Here is a 19,236-nt window from a genome sequence, read left to right as displayed (position 1 = left end):
AGTTAGCATGTTGTCGCTACTACAGTTCCCGCAGCAAAACTGAGTCTGAATGTGAGCACCTAAAGCGTTCCTACTAATGGGATTGTGTTCGAAGAAGTTCAGGAATGCAATACAAAATTCAGTCTGAATCTGAGCTCCTAAAGCGTTCCTACTGATAACCCCCGTACCCATGTGAAAGAAAGTACTTCAAGTTTCACCTGGCAATATAAAAGACATCTCGACATATATTGTAACATATATGCAATACTTGCCTGCAACGCAGAGGCAAACAAGCCGCAAAAAATCAACCAATCCAGGAAGGCAAAATCGACCGACCCAGGAAGGCTCATACCACTGGAACAACATTCGCATCACTGGAACTATATTCTGCCTTCGTAGCATCCATGGGGCGATACCTTGCAAATAGGGCATATCTTGCCTAGGCACAATTTTGCGCCGTCAGACATCGTAGCAGCTGTAGGGCGCCATTAGAAATTAGGCTGAGCTTGCTTTAGCTCTAGAGCCACAGCCGAAGACAAACAATACTACGTAGCAAACCACAGTACCTTGACAGATTAGATTTGGTACAGTTCCTTGACAGAATAGATTTTCCTCATGGCTCCAAACAGAAACAGCAAGAGGACACAACAAATGAAACAACATCGCAGCATCACCGATCCATCAGACAGACAACCACCAAACGCAGGTCGATTACTTATATATTAGCGAAAAAAGTACTAACTTGAAAACCCAAGCGTTTTGCAAAGACTATTATACTGGAACCAATGTCAGCACTGGCCGCTCCGGATAACATTACTAGTACATAATAACTGTCCTTCAAAATTAAAACGCCTCACGCGAACGGAAACATCATGTCCAAATTAAGGCAACTTCACTCCATGGAAGACTGAAGGTCGGGCCAGCGCCAAAGCCGCTTCCGCCACCACGGCCAAACCCAGGCCTCCCACCAGAACTCTGCAATATTGTAGTTGCAGAAATATATATCAGCAAGTATGAAATACAGTAATTATAGAAAATGGAATTTTTCAATCATACAAAAGCCAAATTGACACTAGCAATACTGTAATTATAGAAAATGGTAGTGAACACATTTGGCAAAATGAGCAAAAGCATTAGGTTTACTGATATGGCATGTAGCATAAATATACAATGTACCTACAAGGAGACTGCACAAACAGGCTGTATTTGCTTCAAAGCTCAGCCAAGCTCTTACCACTCCCACATGTTATTTCAACCACTAACTCGGACTTTTAATGTAGTATCCATCGAATATATACTACTTTAAAAACACAAGTTGGTGCATGACAGTCACAATACACCATCACATCCAATCTCCATTCAATATCACCTAGTCCCTTTTAAAACTAAAAGATATATCAGGTAAAACCTTTCTAGGAGAAAAGCTATCAAAATTAACTTTATCCCAATACCCGTATGTCCTCTCCTACAAGAACATTTCTGGAGGCACAGGAGCACAGTTGCAGTGTGATCAGGACTAGCCCAACAACTGTGCATTGTACCTCTGCTTTCTGTTCGTAAATTAACAGGATATGATGGACTTTATTCAAATATTTACGACTAAATACAGTTAAAGGAGGGCCTTGTGCCAAATGTCTAGCTTTAATGAAGGGCTCACAAGGATAGCAAACAGACTAATCACCACCAACTCCCATCTTTTAAAGTAGTATAATGGTTATGGTTACTACTATAAAAGATGAGTTGGTGCAGGATAGAATTGCTGTCTCATCCGAAGTCCATTCAAGATTCCTAACTGCCAGCAAATCTAGGGAGTATGACTTCAGAAAAAATTACTTCTAACATATTCATTTCAATCCTAACATAGTGCTTGCCCACCCCTTAGAATGCACCCTGATGTTTCACATTGCCAATTTCACTTCAAGCTGCATGATGTGTATCTATATGCACAAGACATGAACAACTGCAGGTGGAATTTCAACTCAGTATGCTCAAAACTAGGGAATAAAATAACATGGCATCAACGGACGAATATGATTACCCTGAACGACGGCTGGAACTCAGCAGGAGCTCCACCCTTATCGCCACCGAAGTCACCAGGAGCGCCACGAGGACCACCACGGTACCCATCCCTGTCACCAAACCTAGGCCTGTCACCTTCAAAACGACCTGGGCCCCTACATACATTACAAGCAAAGATAAGATTAAATAACAGCATCAAGCAATTCAAAACTAAACAATTTGTACCTAACTGGATAGCTTTAATATGCTCCTCAGTAAAACAGTGTTAAAAGCACCCGAATATGATCTGTATAAATTTAGTTTGTCTTCTTTACAAGGATATCATTAACAAAATCTCATCCTAGAGCAGATTTTATCAAACCAATTATAACTCAGTATAAATAAGTACAATAAGTACAACACCGCACTATTCTTAAATAAACATGTACTCTTTATTTACTCATGCAACAACCAACTACACAACAGTAGTAGAAGTGTTGCATCTCACAAAACATATTGGAAAATGCATAACAAGCACCCATCAAAAAAGCAATTTACTAGATAACCCTAATCATCAAAAGATGAAAAGTGTACAAAAAGACATTTCAGACTTGATTGTACTTTGCATCTGAAATCATCACCAGAAATGAGAAGCAAACTATGTGAAATCATCACTAGACACGTTTGTTAAGTATACACATTAACATGAATGCCACAGCGCCTCAAGAATTAAGGCTTTACCTTGGCGGGCGGTCACCAGGAGGGCCAGAGCCGAATGGGCGGCCTGGTGGCCTGGCAGACTTCTTGAGCGTGGCAGGCACGATCTCAGACGGGAGGTTCAGGTAGTTGCGTAGGTGCTCAATGCCGTCATTGGTGAGGATACCAGTAGTAGTACTGCCAGGAGAAGGTCTCCCTGACGTATTCCTTGGACTTGAAACTCTGCATGAGCTTGATCACCTGGAGGTTGGGCACATCAATCTGTGGGTGCTTCGCCAGGTTGTAATCCTTCTTGGCGTACAGCACGCCCTCTGCAGCAGCAGATAGATCAAATTAACAGAAATTGTATGAAAGTAACGCAGATCACATCAGTCCATGCTTTGAATTATCGGTGATGAATATATATATAACAACGAACCAGAAGCTATGTCCATTCCCTAGTTTAGGGGGCAAACAAATCTGGAGGACAGACTTAGATCACAAGCTCGCTGTGTCAAGCCTATATATCTGCTCGCTAGTTTGTGGGATGCTAAAACTGACACAAAAAGGAGAGCTCAAAATAATACACAGTACTCTCCTATATTAATAAAGAACAATTTGAAGATCTGCCAGCTCCCAGAAAACGAAACAACCAATCAACGCAACCTACCCTACTGCGAGTTCAGTGGACCAAGAATCACGTACCCTTGAAGAGGTACTTGCATATCTCATTGCGGTTCTTCTTGGGGATGATCTGCGGGTGAAGAAACCAGACACGATATCAACACCGGCAACAGAACAGACGGAAGCCGAGGAGCAGCAGCGGATTAAGCGTCGCGCGTGCTATCTTACCATGGTGAGCGGCGGGAGGGCGAGCTCCTCCGGGTGCTGGAGCGCCTGGTGCTGGGAAGGCGGCGGCGGCGGCGTGTGGGAGCAACGACGAACCCTAGCGCACGGTCGGTAGATGGCTTTTATATAGCTGCCACCGCGGTGTAGGGTTTGGTTCGATGCGTCAAAATGGAGGCGGGGCCTTCTGCATCTGGGCTTCTTGACCCAGTATTTTTTTAGCAACAACTTGGCCCAGTGCTACCTGGGGTACATACATATTTCGGCCGTTTCGCTTTGCGTCGCTGGGCCGTACCTTTATGCACTGGGCACTGATTTTGTTTCCGCCTCGGCCTGCTACTAAAGGTCAACTATATTTTTCTTCCACTAAAAAACTATATTTTTCTTTATTATTACTACAGATATATTTTATTTTCCTTAAAACAGATATTTGCACAAAACAAGACAAGTTGTAAAGTTATAACGGAAAGGCTAGCGCTCGGGCGTCCGGACGCCCGCGCCTGCTTCATGTAGGCATGCTGTTGCGCCTACTTCACGTGGGGCCCACGCCACTCCGTGTCGCGCACCACTCTGTCTCGATCTGCGCCCACACAGTTTCTCGTGCCTGCCAATCGTGCCCCCTCTGCACCCACGCGCATGTAGGCGGGCCCAGCAGTTGCAGCAGGCAGGTGCTACAGATAGGTCCCACTACAACATGTGCAACACCAAATCTACTTTTGTAACATCTAGAGAAACACATTTGCAACATACATCTGAAAATAGTAGAAACACTTGCAACATACGTTCGAAACACGAGGAAAAACACGTGTCTATCCATTGCAAAACATATGCAACATCTAGATGAAACACTTACAACATATGTGTGAAACATATGCAACATCCGGATGAAACACTTACAACATAAAGCGTGAAACATATGCAACACCCAGATAAAATACGTGGAACATACGTTTGAAACAGCTAAAACATTTGGAACAGACGCTTGCAACATATGTATATAGCCATTACGACATATGCAACATACGTGTATAGCCATTACGACATATGCAACATCCTGATCTACTTTTGCAACATCCACATAAAATTTGCAACATGCATATAAAACACTTGAAACATAGGTTTGTAACATGCGCTTTTCAGCACAACATCTTCTTGCTGCTTGGGCGGATCGAGGCTCGTCGATGTAACACTTATAGTGTTACGAGCTTGCTTAGCACCTAGGTTAAGGTCAACAGAAAACAATTTCTATAAACAAAAACAAAATATAACTTATGTATAGTGCTTATGTAAAAATGATGAGCAAATAGTGTAGAAAAGAATGCAACTTTAGGTTTGGAAAGAGAATAGTGTTAACCAGCGTTTTGAGAGCTTAAACATCAAATCCAAAAATTAAACTAGAACTTTTCGTTGAATCGGCGAGAATTTGAACTTATGTTTAAAATACCATTTTTCGTGAATTATATTAAGCAAATAGTTAAATAGTGCTTAAGTATTTTGTTCCTATGGTTTAGTGTAAAGTATGGGCTATCGCATGTAGTATTTCTTGGTTGAAGTTAATAAGGTATAGACCTCTTAAAAATTGTGGCAATAAGTGTTTATGGATGTTAAGTCCAAATTGAACCCTTATCTTTTCTAAGTCAGAAAAGAGTGTTGGACAATGCTATTTTGGCATTTGAGTTCTAACTAAAATACTTAAACACTAGTTCCATGGTTTGGTGTTGTTGGTTGCCTCTAAGTGAGCACTTGATCAGGGTGTAGGTCGAAGTGGTGATGAATGTCACTTCGCTCGTTTTAAATTGGCTCGAACTTCCTTAGAACGCGCATGCGAGTCATGAGTTAGTGCTCGGTTCATGAACTGGCGTTTAGCGCGACAAACTCATGTTGACATCCTTCTATCTCCCTCTCTGGTTGTTCTCTGGTCTTTGTGATTGCTCTGCTTGATAGCTGGTATGGTTGACTTTAGGATAGGGGAATTAGTTGAACCTCAATTAGTGATCGTTAGTAGCTTTTGCTTCACTTTAAAATATATGCATGTCACTCATAGTAGCCGATCGGCCTGAGTTCACGATCACCGCGTGCACAACGCTATTGGCATCAGGCTCACGCCTGTGGCTAGGCTACAGTCGCTGGCCAGCTCGTGCGCCCGGCTGATGCTGCGCAGCGCCTTCGCCTTCGCGTTGGCCGGCTCTGGTCGGCTGCAGCTAGGTTTCCACTATCGCGGCATGCGCGCCACCCTTTGGCCGCCGAGCCGCGCACTGGAGTCGAGCCAAGGCAGCGGCCATCATTGCTAGGTCAGCAGTGGCAGTCGCTCCGCCCTCCAATTCATCTATCATGCTGAGCCGTGTGTCTTGGTCGCAACCGCCCTCTTGTGCGCACACGCTCTCAGCCATGCACCTCACCTACCGCCGCGCCGCTGCTATGTCTGGTGGCGCGCTCCTAGCCGCTCATCCCATCTACCTCTGCTGCCATGACTACGCGTATGTTGGTAGTGTATGTCGGTAGTGCCACGCCAGCACATGGCCGAAGTCGCTGTCGCATGCGAGGCATCACGCTCTCCGCCCCTTCAATTCGCCTAGCTCAAGGCTTCTCAGTCCAATTCCTCACACCAGTGAGTGGCATAGGTAGTCAGCTAGACGCTTGGTTCCCCTCAAGCTCAGCCGGTCACAACCCACCGGCAAATTGGTGTTTTTGCTCGCTGCTAGTCAGGTACATCGTCGAACCGGTAGGTTGGGAGGTAAGGCACGTAGGAGTGGTAGCAGTTCAATTGCTTGTAACCTTGAGCTTGCCTTGACTTCCTCCATTCGGTGCTCATGCTATTTTGGCTAGGATGCTCATCGACGGCGTGGTAACGCATCGGTGTCCATCGCGGAGCGCCGCTATCATGCTCGGTCGTACGTGGCCAGCACCGCACGGGGTCTATCCCACTTCATAGATGCATTGGCTGTACTCATGGTATGTCACTGGTTCTTGTGCACCACTTTTTCTCCCCCTCCATCCTTCTCTCTCATCGGAACGATCGCGCCGCCGCCATGGATAGCCGCTCACCGCTACAGCTCGCACTAGTATGCCTCTAAGCCCCTAACCACCACCCATCTTGGCGCATTTAGCCATAGATGGCGACTGACCTGCTAAATGGGTCCGCGCAGGCCCTGGTGGCCGTGCATGGGGTGGTCGGGGGTGCGCGTGGGAAAATTTGGAAAAATCCAAGGGGTTAAGTGAATTCGCTAGAGAGAGGAATAAATAGTAATAGAGCTTAGGCGTAGTTCAGGAAAAGTCTGAGGGCTCTTTTGCTAAAGTGCCAGCGCATGGGCTCCCCATCGTGGGCCATCTCGCGTGTGGGCCACGCCCCACGCTGGGCCACTGGTTTGCCGAGCCGAATTGATTGTTGCCGGCCCTTTTCCTTTTCTAAGCATTTTCTAAATTAGTTTTTAAGGCAAACTTGTAAATTAAAATAAATTTGTGTAGTTCACCAAAAATTGTGAAATCAATTTTGTTCAATTCCTAAAATCATGATTTATCTGCTAGTGACCGATATTCGCATGGTTTCATAGCATTTCCAAGAGTAATCTAATTAATTGGAAGCACTTAATATTGTTAAAACATCAACTTGTAGGAATTATTGTGAGAATTTAGTAGTAGTGTTGGCTCTAGAATTTTTCAGAAAATTCCTAATATTATTAGATGCTCACTGTAATTTTTGTAGCTCTATAATAATTAATTTGCTAAGGTAGCTAAATGAGCCCTAATTTGAATATATAAATTTAATCAATAAGAAGCCGAAACACCTTGGGATTTTAGAACTAAAACATTTTCCGAAAATGAAGCCTTACTTGATGACGTGGATACGTAGACTAGTACGTTAGTTATTAGAGCTAGCTCTTTAGCTTGCGAGGCATAATCGTATTCTTAGAGTTGCGGTTGTCGTTGGTTAATTACGTTTTCTGCGTTGCGTCTACATATATCATAATAGGGACAACGATGGATCGTGGAGTCAACTGAAAAAAGCAGAAAAGATAGAGCATTGGTGATCATGTTGCCTCAATGGAATGCTAATCCTTAGTTATATCTTGCCCAGGCAAGCCTTGGTGCATAACCCCTATTATTCTACACTTTTATTTTATGCGTGTGCATTAAGTTTTAAGGAGTTGAATGAGAACCACTTGCATATATATATATATATATCTTTATCCTACAAGAAATACTAGTATGATAGGATCGTGTAGATTACTATGCTATAGGATCCGGTAGAAGTCGAGTGATTACTTGTCACTCGTGAGAGATAGAAAAGATATTATTATTGTTATTATATTACTATCACATAGAATATATATGGAGGATAATTGGAGACCGGGCAGAATGGTACTTTGGATCTAGACTTGGATAGGTATTCGAGCGAGGCTAGGATTGCACTTATTCTACCTGTGTCGATTGAAGACCGTACGTTGCTAGTGGATGGTAGTCAGGTCACAGACTTATTATCCTAAGCACATACTTGCTCATGGAAGCGGAAAGACTTGTTACTCTCTTGTCATGGGTTCTGGCTTTTTCGGACTGACTTTTAGGGGGTGGGTATTAGGTGGAGGTCTAAACACCATACTGAAACTAGGTCTTAGGTGTTGGGGACTTGGAGTCCAAGTTTAGACGGGGACCTAGACCCCTTGATAGGAGTGGAATCAGTTGGTCTTATTTGTGCCTGGGGTACAAGCGAGGCGTGTGTTTCGAGGTACCCAGCTGGGATACATTGGTTCACGAATTGTCATTTCTGTGAGATGGTACGACTTGGCTATAGTCTAGCACCATAGTAAGAACTAGAATATGAAAGATGATAAAATAGGTTCTGATTTGCTTACCACCTACTTGAAAATAACATAGGTGCTTACATAGAATGGTTAGTTAATGAACTAATGATGACTGCTAATAAAACTTAAATATAAGGATGCATAATTAGTAATGTTTCCTATAAATGAAATAAACCAGCAAAGCCAAATAAGCCTTGCATATCTTTGGAGTCTTTTATTTTCCTCCAGTCGGGTAAGTCTTGCTAAGTACAATCGAGTACTTAGGATTTCATTCCCCCTGTTGCAGGTGACAGGTGGATGCTAGAGCGGACTCTTGTGTGTGAAAACCTTCTAGTGGGTTCAGAAATGATTCCTTTCACGCTGTGATCGTAGTGTTTATTTACAACCCTCACTAAAGGTTTTTATAAGAAAAGATATAAAATCTGCTAGTATCCCTTGTATATAAATGTCCACTATGTTAATACTTCACCATGTCATTAAATTAATTTTTGTTTTTGCTGTAACTCTGATCATATGTTATTTTTCGTTGCAAGATAAAACTTATGAACTCGAAATGTATATACTCTTTTACGTGTAAACTATTTTAATTCCGTTGTTGCATTCAGCTTGTGTAATACTCTAATATTGTAATAAAGTGATGTAAGAAATGGTTAAAAATGTTATAGGTTTTATTCTCTCATTTATGATCTGGACTGAAAAATATGGACTTTTGAGTTCTCCCTTGGGGTGTGCTCGACGGGACAGCATGATTTAGTGCACTCTTTTGGTTACTTAGTGTCTAATAGAAGACAAGTACTCTTAGGAGGGCATTAGATTAGATGGTTCTACCACAGTCGACTCGGAGCTCGATACCCGCACAGAGCTCGATGCCAAGGAGGTTGCCAGTGCACACCTCATCGGCGATGTGAATCTCAATGCCGTAGAGCTCGTCAACAACATGTAGCTCGCCAGCGGTAGCACGTGTAGAGCTCAACGATGATGCGTAGATGCTGGCGAACACAGAGCTCGGCAGCAGCGCACGCGGAGCTCAGCGGGGCGGTTGAGGGCGGCAAAAAGGCATACGAGCTGTGGCGGGGGTGAGGAAGCCGACGGGGTGGTCGGTTTGGACGGAGGTTGCACGGAGGAGGGCGCTCGGAGGCACGGGAGCTAGCGGCGGCTATGGAAGCTAGGCGGGTGGCCATGGCACTTAGTGCCTGCGCTCTTGAGAAGAGCGAGAGGGAGAGGAGTGAGGGTGAGCAAATGGGAGACGGAGAGAGGACGCCGACTCGGTCTCCACAGTTGTGCGACCCCCGAGGCGACGAGTGGTGGAACAAATGGAGCATGGCGGCCATGCGTCAGGCGTGTTCTGTCCTTCCTATTCCTGTTGCTTTAAATGGAGAGACAGAGGAGAGAGACAAGATAGAGCCAGAAAGGATATTTATGTGGTGGGTAAAATATGTGGACTCCATGAGGCCACGTAGCGCCCATCGTCTGGATGCGGGATGGACGCCCGCAATGGAGCATTATCAAAGTTGAAAGGTTTATTTCTTTGAAATAGAATTTCGAAGATTCATTGCCCGAACTGCGTCACTATGTAAAAGTACGTGTGCCTTTAGAAGTTGACTATAGTTTAGTTGGTTAGATTTTTTATATAAGACCTAGCCATATGGATTTAAGAGTTTAATTTAGCATGAATGCTCATATTTATGCCTAATATTAGTATTTCAGTGATAGACAATGTGTCTATTAATGATGAGAGTTTATGATGATTTCATCCATTTTAAGATCTACCAATTCAATCTTTTAAAGTCCTATACATGTAAGTGTGAGTAACTTTTACTCCATTTCCTGAATATATGTGAGCTGTTATCAGTTTGGTGATAGTCTAAGATGCTGTGTTGTAATGGTAGTGGTTACTCCTATATATTATATCTTGTTTGAATCACTGGACTAAACTCTTAGGCCATCTAAATAGATAGAGATGAAAACAAATGGAAACGGGCGGAAAATATCCTTGCTCATTTCTGTTTTCATAATATTTCACCGATAGCGAGAGTAGGATAGCCAGGAGCGGTAGCGGTAGCAGGATATACAGTTATACGAAAATGGTATACTGGTCAAAAAAAAGACACAAACAAGACCGTAAGTGAGAACTTAAGCTGAATTATGCCGCATGGCATGAGCTAAATTGACGGTGTACCATATGGTGCACCTCATAGAGTCACAACTCAGTATGACATACTACACCTCGTAATTCATGTATTACAATACTACAATACACAATTTGACATTACACATACATCAACAACGGGAACGGCCGTGGACCGTATCCATCATCATGGTGTGAGTAGAGGTAGCGACACACCGACTCAACCGTGTCTGCTCAAGAATCAGCGACAACACCACCCATTCATCATACGCCATAGCTCGCAACAGCACATGATAGGTTGCAGCTACGCTGCTTACGATGGTAAGAGGTGCCGAGATGACCAAGGACTAGCGAAGCTATGGATACAATTCAATGCAGTGAAGTGCGGCGGCAGTAGTGCATGAAGAGAAGCGGCAACTAAGGGTTGAGAGCGTGAGTCCTAAGGGGAGGGAAGTTTGCTAACCAAGCATTGTGAGATGAAAAACGGAATATCCCCATCAAAAACAAGATATCAAGAACAATGGCAGGATAACCTCAAATCCTCAATTGTTTTCGGTCTTGGTCTCGGCGCATCCCCTCTCATTTCATGTCCAGTTAGTGTATTTTCTCAAAAAAATAGGGATGAAAGCAGGTAAATGGTACAAGATTGATCCCATCCATTTCAGCCTATAAACGGGTGGACTAAAAGATGAACTAATTTCCAGTCTAACTCAACTAGTTGTTAGTCTCTCTGACTAGTCTATGTATCTGGATAAAATATGACTAAATTTTAATGGGATTGACAACTTTTTTAATAATGAATAAAATCTAGTTTCATCCCTTGTAACCAACTAACCAAGGGAATCAAACCAATTATTACAAACATTTGACAAAACAGAAAGTTGACCCAACTTAAGAATCAATCCTAACATTAAAAGGCCATCCGAAAGAAGCAAAGAATTTTAAAGCCTTGTTCGGCACACATGAATGATGCCCTCTTTGTTTTCTTCACACCGTTCCACTTTGAAAGGATCAAGATGCCCAAGAGGGGGGGTGAATTGGGCTAATTCTAAATTTTCTTGCAATAATCAAATCCTACGGATAGCCCAATTAACCCCTTGTGCCTAGAAAAGTGTTTATATCAAACTAATGCACAACAACCTCTCAACCTAAGTTCCAAACTTACTCTAGCAAGCAATTCTTATGGAAATGAAAACAAGTATTGAATTGCTCAAAGTAAATGCTCAAAGTAAGTGCTCAAAGTAAATAGAGAGAGAGAGAGAGGAACGCGGCGATGTTTTGCCGAGGTATCAGAGAGTCGCCACTCCCCACTAGTCCTCGTTGGAGCACTCGCGCAAGGGTGTAGCTCCCCCTTGATCCGCGCAAGGATCAAGTGCTCTCTACGGGTTGATTCTTCGACACTCCGTCGCGGCGAATCACCCAAAACCGCTCACAACTTGAGTTGGGTCACCCACAAGCTCCGCCGGGTAAACACCAAACTCCCAATCACCACCAAGCCGTCTAGGTGATGGCGATCACCAAGAGTAACAAGCACGAACTCTCACTTGACCACGCGAAGCCTAATGAGAAGATGGATGCACACTTTGCTACTCTTGATTTGCTAGTGAGGCTACTCTCTTGGATTCTCGAATCACAAACACCTCACTAGGACCTTGCTCTTCTTGGCACTCACAAACGTGTTTCTCAGCTGTTGGAATGAGCAAAAGATACTCCACTCACGAGTGGAGCTTCTATTTATAAGCCAGCCTAAAAAACGAACTGTTATGAGCTTCTGTGGGATGACCGGACGCTCCGGTCGTGATGACCGGACGCTCCGGTCAGTTCAACCCGCGAAACAGTTTTCAAGTGATGACCGGACGCTGTCAGGGTCCGGTCAGTACCGACCGGACGCGTCCGGTCGCTCTTGGATGCTTACTGTAAACGACCGGACGCTGGATACTCAGGGTCCGGTCACACTGACCGGACGTGTCCGGTCACTCTTTCCCAAGTCTGGACCTTTACTGGAGTCGACCGGACGCTGGCCCTCAGCGTCCGGTCACATGACCTCCCAGCGTCCGGTCAAACCAGACTTAATCCCCTTGGTCAAATGAACTGACCGGACCCTGTGGCCAGCGTCCGGTCGCACCGGAGCCAGCGTCCGGTCAGTGTTTTGACCCTCCATTCACTTCCAACTTCCGAACATATGTGAATGAAGTTTGCTCCAAAAGATCTTAGGCATTCATAGGAGCTACCTAGAGCTAGTTTTAACAAGTGTACACCACACCTAACTCACTAGACTCAACTAGGTCAAGCTACCCGTTCATACCCCCCTTCATAGTACGGCCAAAGGAAAAACAAAGTCCTAAACTACTCTAAGTGTCTCTCCAACTTCAATCGACACTTAGAACTAGTTATCCTTAACCTTGTCGTCCATCCTTTGAAAACCGAAACGATTTCCATCGTAGGGGCATGACAACCTCGATTGCCCAATCGATCTCTATTACCATGACCTAACTTAATTGTCTCTGCAAAACACACGTTAGTCATAGTAATCTTGTATTGACATTAATCACCGAAATCCAACTAGGGGCCTAGATGCTTTCAATCTCCCCCTTTTTGGTGATTGATGACAATACCACCTCGAGTATGTTATGGAGTGAGGTTTTTGATGGGCTTAGTTCATATAAGCTTTTGTCAATAAGAACAAAAGAGTTAGTCAAGCTTATATGACCCAAGCCAAAACAATGTACTCAAAGGATATGAATTTAGCATGAGTACCAATAACAAAACTCATTTGCTTCGAAGTGTAAACGCGGAAGCAAAAACAAATGAGCATTCCACAAGTGATATGACATAGAGATAAAGCAAAGTAGAAGTCACACATGTCAAATATCACAACCACGTAGATAGCACTATCACATATAAATAAGAGTATGCATGAAAGTAAACACACGAATGCATAAGTAATAGTGTATCACACAAATAAAACTCCAAAAGTATATGATAAGCTAATACTAGATAACTAGCTCCCCCTGAAACTCGCTCCCCTTAAGTCTACATACTCAAACCCTCTCCCCCTTTGGCGTCAAACACCAAAACCTAGGGGTCGGATGGCGGGGCTGCAGCGGACGAGTCGGGCGCTGAAGTACGTGGAGCAAGATGGAACTAGGCGCCATCATCATCTGACCCTGAGCTCTGAACTGACTGACCCTCTGAAGCAGGAAGTGTCGCTGAAGCGGTCTGGGTCTGAGCTGGTGCTGCCTGTGAAGCTGCAAGTATGTCTGTCGTAGGATCTGACGAGGCGACAGACGAGGGGAGCCGCTGAGTAGTCATGATAGCTGGAGCGGCTGTAGACTGACTGGCAGTATGCATGTGAGGCGGGGTAGGCATGCCGGTCAACTCACTGAAAGATGCTCCAAGACTCCTGGAGACTGATGACTCAGGCACGAATAGTGAGGACGTCTGCTCTGGTGAGAAACCCGTGTGATAAGGAGTGAACTGTGGGGCTACACCAGGTGAGGCTAACCACTGGGACACCTATATAGGAGGTGAAGGAAACTGAGCTGGAGGCTGTCCCTAACTCTGAAGCCCGATAGGCTATACTGCTGGAGTCGTCGAAGTGGTAGGAGGCTGTGCAAGCTGGGGCGAAGTCTGTGGTAGTGGGATCCCAATGGCTGTCACTACATGTTGCATGAATCCCATGAGCTGCTGCTGCATAAGTAACTGCTGGTGCTGAAGGAGCTGCTGCTGCCGCTAAAACTCGTCCTGACGAGCCTGAAACTGTGCGAAGTTTGTAGCAGTCTCCTGTGCCTGTCGTGTCTAATCCTGCTGCATCCGCTCAAGAATAGCAATGAGAGCGGGGTCTGTCTGTGGAGCTGGTGGAGCAGAACTGGAGCTACCTGCCTCTACATCGTGTCTGCGTGGAGGCATCTGAGGTATAGGCTGGTCGTCATCGTCGGAGCTATCACTATACTCACTCACCTCCTGCTGTGCCTCTAGCTCTGCCTCCTCAGTGGCTGCAATCCCTTTGATGATCTCGTCCTGCTGAGCTGCGGACTCTGGCACGTCGGGACGATGGCTAGGCTGTCTGGGTGCCGGAGGAGTGGCGTGTCTGATCCTCTGTGACAGGTTATAAGCTGGGAACTCCGTAGTGGCACCTGTATACTCATCCATCATGCTAGGGGGCTTATCAATCACAACTCTGCGGATGAGAAACGTGATCCAGTGAGCATAGGGAAGCTGCCTGCGACCCTTGAATCCCTCAGCTATAGTATCCTCCATCTCTGAAAGAAGGAGGTCCCAGATGTCAAACACTGTCATCTGCATAATGGCATTGAGAAGCCAGAGCTGTAAGCGAGTCAGGCCCTCCCTGTATCCCAACCTGGGAAGCAATGTCCTCCTGATGATGGCCTCTAGTATCCTCGCTGTAGGAGTCAAGTCACTGGGGTTCCTGCTCGACCCCTCACCAAACGGCTCCTTGAAGCAATGGCACACTAAGTCTGTAGGGGGCACCAACCCTCCATGAGGACGCCTGGGAGGCTCCTGATGTCCATAGCAAACCTCATGCATCCTTACAGGCTGCTCCTGTAGTCTCAGTATCTCTCTGGCCCTGCTACTCGTCACTCTATAGTCTTTGCCGTTGAAGGCAAAGTGAATGAATCTGTGATGAGGATCAATGTAGAGCGAGGCATAAAACTGACGAACCCAAGAAGGTACATATATCCCTGTCCGTCCAATCAGATCTGACAGTCCTGGCAAATATGACAAATATTGCCGAATCCCCTCTTCGGCTGCTCCCACAATGGACTCTATCGGACAGACCCTCTATGATCTGAACACTGCCCCACTGTTTAGATATGCATTGTAGAAATCCTCCTGTAGTGGCGTGTAGAACCCCTCAGCTGCTCTCTCATCCCTCCTCGGAGGAAACCAGACCTCAAACTCAACAAACCGCAGCTGCTGAACCTGCCTGGCTGTAGCGGCCCTCAAGTCGAGGTGAACCACTGGAGGCGGACCCTGTGGTCTGGGCGGAGGGCATGAACCCCTGCGCTGTGTAGCTGGCCTCGGTGCAACTGCAGCACTGGTACAACTCGAGCGGCGTAGCTAAGGTGCTGGCTCGGTCTCCTGACTCTCCTGAGTCTCCTGGGCTGGCTGAGGCTCTGCTGGTGGAGGCTGCTGCTGTGCTGATGGACCCTCCTCAATGGCAACCCATCGTCCTGCAAGCGTGGCAGTCCCAGCTGGACTACCGTGACGACGCTCAACCTCCTCAATCGCAGCTCTGACTGCGGGTGAAACTGGCTGATCTGCAATGACAATTCCGCTGCGGGTGCCACCTCTCTCGGCACGCTCTGTGGCCTCTGCAACAGCTGCTGCTCTAGTTGTCTCTGCGTCGGGGTACTTCCGCTTCTTGGATGTTACCTGCTTGGTTGACTTGCCTTTAGATCCGGCTGGCTGATGAGGCGGGGGCCTCTGATCATCATCACCTGGGCCACCACCAACATTCTTGGTGCGAGCCATCTGAGCTGACAAGATGGTGAACTGCCGCTGATGGAGATCAACTGTCAATACTGCCGCTTACGAGGCTTGGCCTCGATCCTTACTCGCGAGCTTGGCTCCGAGTTGACTGCCAACTGCCAATTGATCCACAACGGAACCGACTCGCTGCACGATAGAATAGATGGATATACAAATAAATACCATATGTCTAATAGATACGAAACCCTAGCAGAGAAGCAATGTAGATGCGAAATTGAATCGAATGGCTTTCTACCTGACAAACAGCGAACCGAGAAGAGATAAGATGTCACGTGGGGGATCCTCGGAACTGGGCTAGGGTGAGGTCAAACGCCCTGAATGCAATTGGAAACCAGTGCATTTAGAATTGATCTAGATCACAATTGGAGATCAAGATTGAAACGCAGAACTCGCCTTACCAACCAATGGGAGGATAGGGCAAGAGCACTTGGCGTGAAGACGAGCAACCTGGCAACGGTGGAGCAGCGAACTTCAGCGCGAGGTGGCTGGCGCGGTGCTGCAGAGTCGAGCTAGCGTGGTGGCTTGGCTGTAGGGCACGAGGAGGCGGCTGGCGGTGGGCTGGGCAGGCACAGGAGGCGCGGGAGCGGAGGAGGCAGGGAGAGGGAGGAGGGAGGCAGGAGAGAGGCGAGAGAGGGGAGGGAGGCGAGGAGAGGGGGCGGAGGAGCGGCGAGGGGGCAGAGGCGGCGCGGCTTGGTGGCGCGTGGGCTAGGGCACGGCTGCGGTCGGGCTTAGATCAAGGAAGAAGAAAAAAGGTTCGGATAAATAACCCCCAAAACGCGACAGAAAAGGAAACGGAAAAGAGTCCTTAAGCGCGCGAGATCCACTGACCGGACGCTCCGGTGGTAGCGACCGGACGCTACCACCCAGCGTCCGGTCGATTCCAGAGAGGTCCAAATCCTCTGGAATCGGACCGGACGCGTCCGGTGGTCCATGACCGGACGCAGGCAGGGTCCGGTCAGTACAATTTGATCTTCCTCCGATCGACCGGACGCTGAACCCTTTCTGACCGGACGCACAGACGCAGCGTCCGGTCACTCCTTCAACAGCAGTTCACCTCCTGTGAACTGACCGGACGCTGGACAGTAGCGTCCGGTGCAGCGTCCGGTGCACCTTTTCCAGCAAATCTTCAAACTTCCTTTGCGCTGCCTGTTCCCAATCAAGTCCCAACTTAAATAAGATCCAAATAAACACCAATTGGGACTGATGTGAGTCACCTCTCTTAAACCCTCATATTTTTCAAAGTATTTTGCCTTAGGCTATAATTCTTTTTAAGAAAATAAGCAACAAGAGGGCAAATGGAACACAACGACAAAACAACAATCATGCATATGTAATGCTTGTAAGTAAATCTAGTTGCTTGTCAAGTTTGATCCAAGGTTAAGCTTCTTCACATGCTTTTCGGCGGTTATCTTAACCATGTTAGACAAGCCCTATATGCATTTCCACAAATTAAACATGTTGTATATTACAATGAATGCAAGAGACAACACAAGCTCAATTTTTTGTGAAGTTACTAAAATCAAGTACATTGAGCTCGTTTCGCAATCTACAAAATATAGCTTCATCTAGCGGTTTAGTGAAGATATCCGCTAATTGATCTTCGGATCTTACACCTTCTAGTGATATATCATTTTTAGCTACATGATCTCTTAGAAAGTGATGGCGGATATCTATATGCTTGGTGCGAGAGTGTTGAACCGGATTATTTGCAAGTTTTCACCGCACTTTCATTGTCACACAAAAGAGGTACTTTCTCTAGAACTACTCCATAGTCTAGTAAAGTTTGTTTCATGTATAATATTTGTGCACAACAAGCACCCGCGGCAATGTATTCCGCTTCGGCGGTGGACAAAGCCACACTATTTTGTTTCTTGGAGGACCAAGACACAAGTGATCTACCAAGCAAATGGCACCCTCCGGATGTGCTCTTTCTATCAACTTTGCATCCGGCGTAATCCGAATCGGAATAGCCAATTAATTCAAATAAAGCTCCTTTGGGATACCAAAGGCCAATGCTTGGAGTGTGCTTAAGATACCTAAGGATTCTTTTTACGGCAATTAAATATGTTTCCTTAGGACTAGCTTGAAACCTAGCACACATACACACACTAAATATGATGTCGGGCCTAGATGCGGTTAAATATAACAAGCTACCAATCATAGAGCGGTAGAGAGTTTGATCAACTGAGTTACCTCCCTCATCTAGGTCGAGATGTCCATTGGTAGGCATTGGGGTCTTGATTGGCTTACATTCATCCATCTTGAATCTCTTGAGAAGGTCTTTTGTGTATTTCTCTTGAGAGATGAAGATGCCTTCTTTCATTTGTTTGACTTGAAAACCAAGAAAGAATGTAAGCTCACCAATCATTGACATCTCGAACTCCTTAGACATCAATTCACCAAATTCTTTGCATGAGTCTTCATTTGATGATCCAAAGATAATATCATCAACATATACTTGACAAATGAAGATATGCCCATCAAGCTTCTTGGTGAATAGTGTGGTGTCGACCTTCCCAATGGTGAAGCCCTTCTCAATAAGGAAATCCCGAAGGCGCTCATACCAAGCTCTTGGGGCTTGCTTAAGCCCATATAGTGCCTTGGACAACCTATAAACATGATTAGGATATCTAGGGTCTTCAAACCCGGGAGGTTGATCAACATAGACTAGTTCATTAATAAAGCCATTTAAGAATGCACTTTTCACATCCATTTGATATAGTTTCATTTCATGATGTGATGCATATGCAAGAAGGATACGGATGGCTTCTAATCTTGCAACCGGTGCAAAGGTTTCTCCAAAGTCCAAACCTTCAACTTGAGAGAACCCCTTTGCCACTAGTCTTGCCTTGTTCCTCACAACAACACCTTGATCATCTTGCTTGTTGCGGAACACCCACTTTGTTCCAATCACTCTTGCACCTTTTGGTCGCTCTTCAAGATTCCATACTTCATTGCGAGTGAAGTTGTTCAACTCTTCATGCATGGCATTGATCCAATCCAGATCTTTTAGAGCTTCTTCTACCTTGGTAGGCTCATAGCAAGAGACAAAAGAGTGATGAGCAATAAATGAGGTAAGTTTTTGAGATCTAGTCATCACCCCCTTTGTTGGACTCCCTATGATGAGATCTTGTGGATGATCTTGTAGGAGAGGTGTATTTCTTCTATTGACCACTTGAGGAGGAGGTTGTGGAGCATCAACATCTTGTGCTTGTACCACCATTTGCTCATGGGAGATGTGAGTATCTTCATTTTCTACTCTCCCAACTTTATCAT

The 19,236-nt window shown here is 45.6% G+C and overlaps 1 pseudogene; it reads right to left on the bottom strand.

The window, feature by feature from the left end:
• Positions 1-667: 667 nt before the first annotated feature.
• Positions 668-3,648, bottom strand: LOC136493023 (small ribosomal subunit protein eS10z-like; annotated as a pseudogene).
• Positions 3,649-19,236: the final 15,588 nt, after the last annotated feature.

This window comes from Miscanthus floridulus, chromosome 11 (genome assembly GCF_019320115.1).
Source record: "Miscanthus floridulus cultivar M001 chromosome 11, ASM1932011v1, whole genome shotgun sequence".
NCBI lineage: Eukaryota > Viridiplantae > Streptophyta > Magnoliopsida > Poales > Poaceae > Miscanthus > Miscanthus floridulus.
This window is presented reverse-complemented; position numbering and strand designations above follow the sequence as displayed.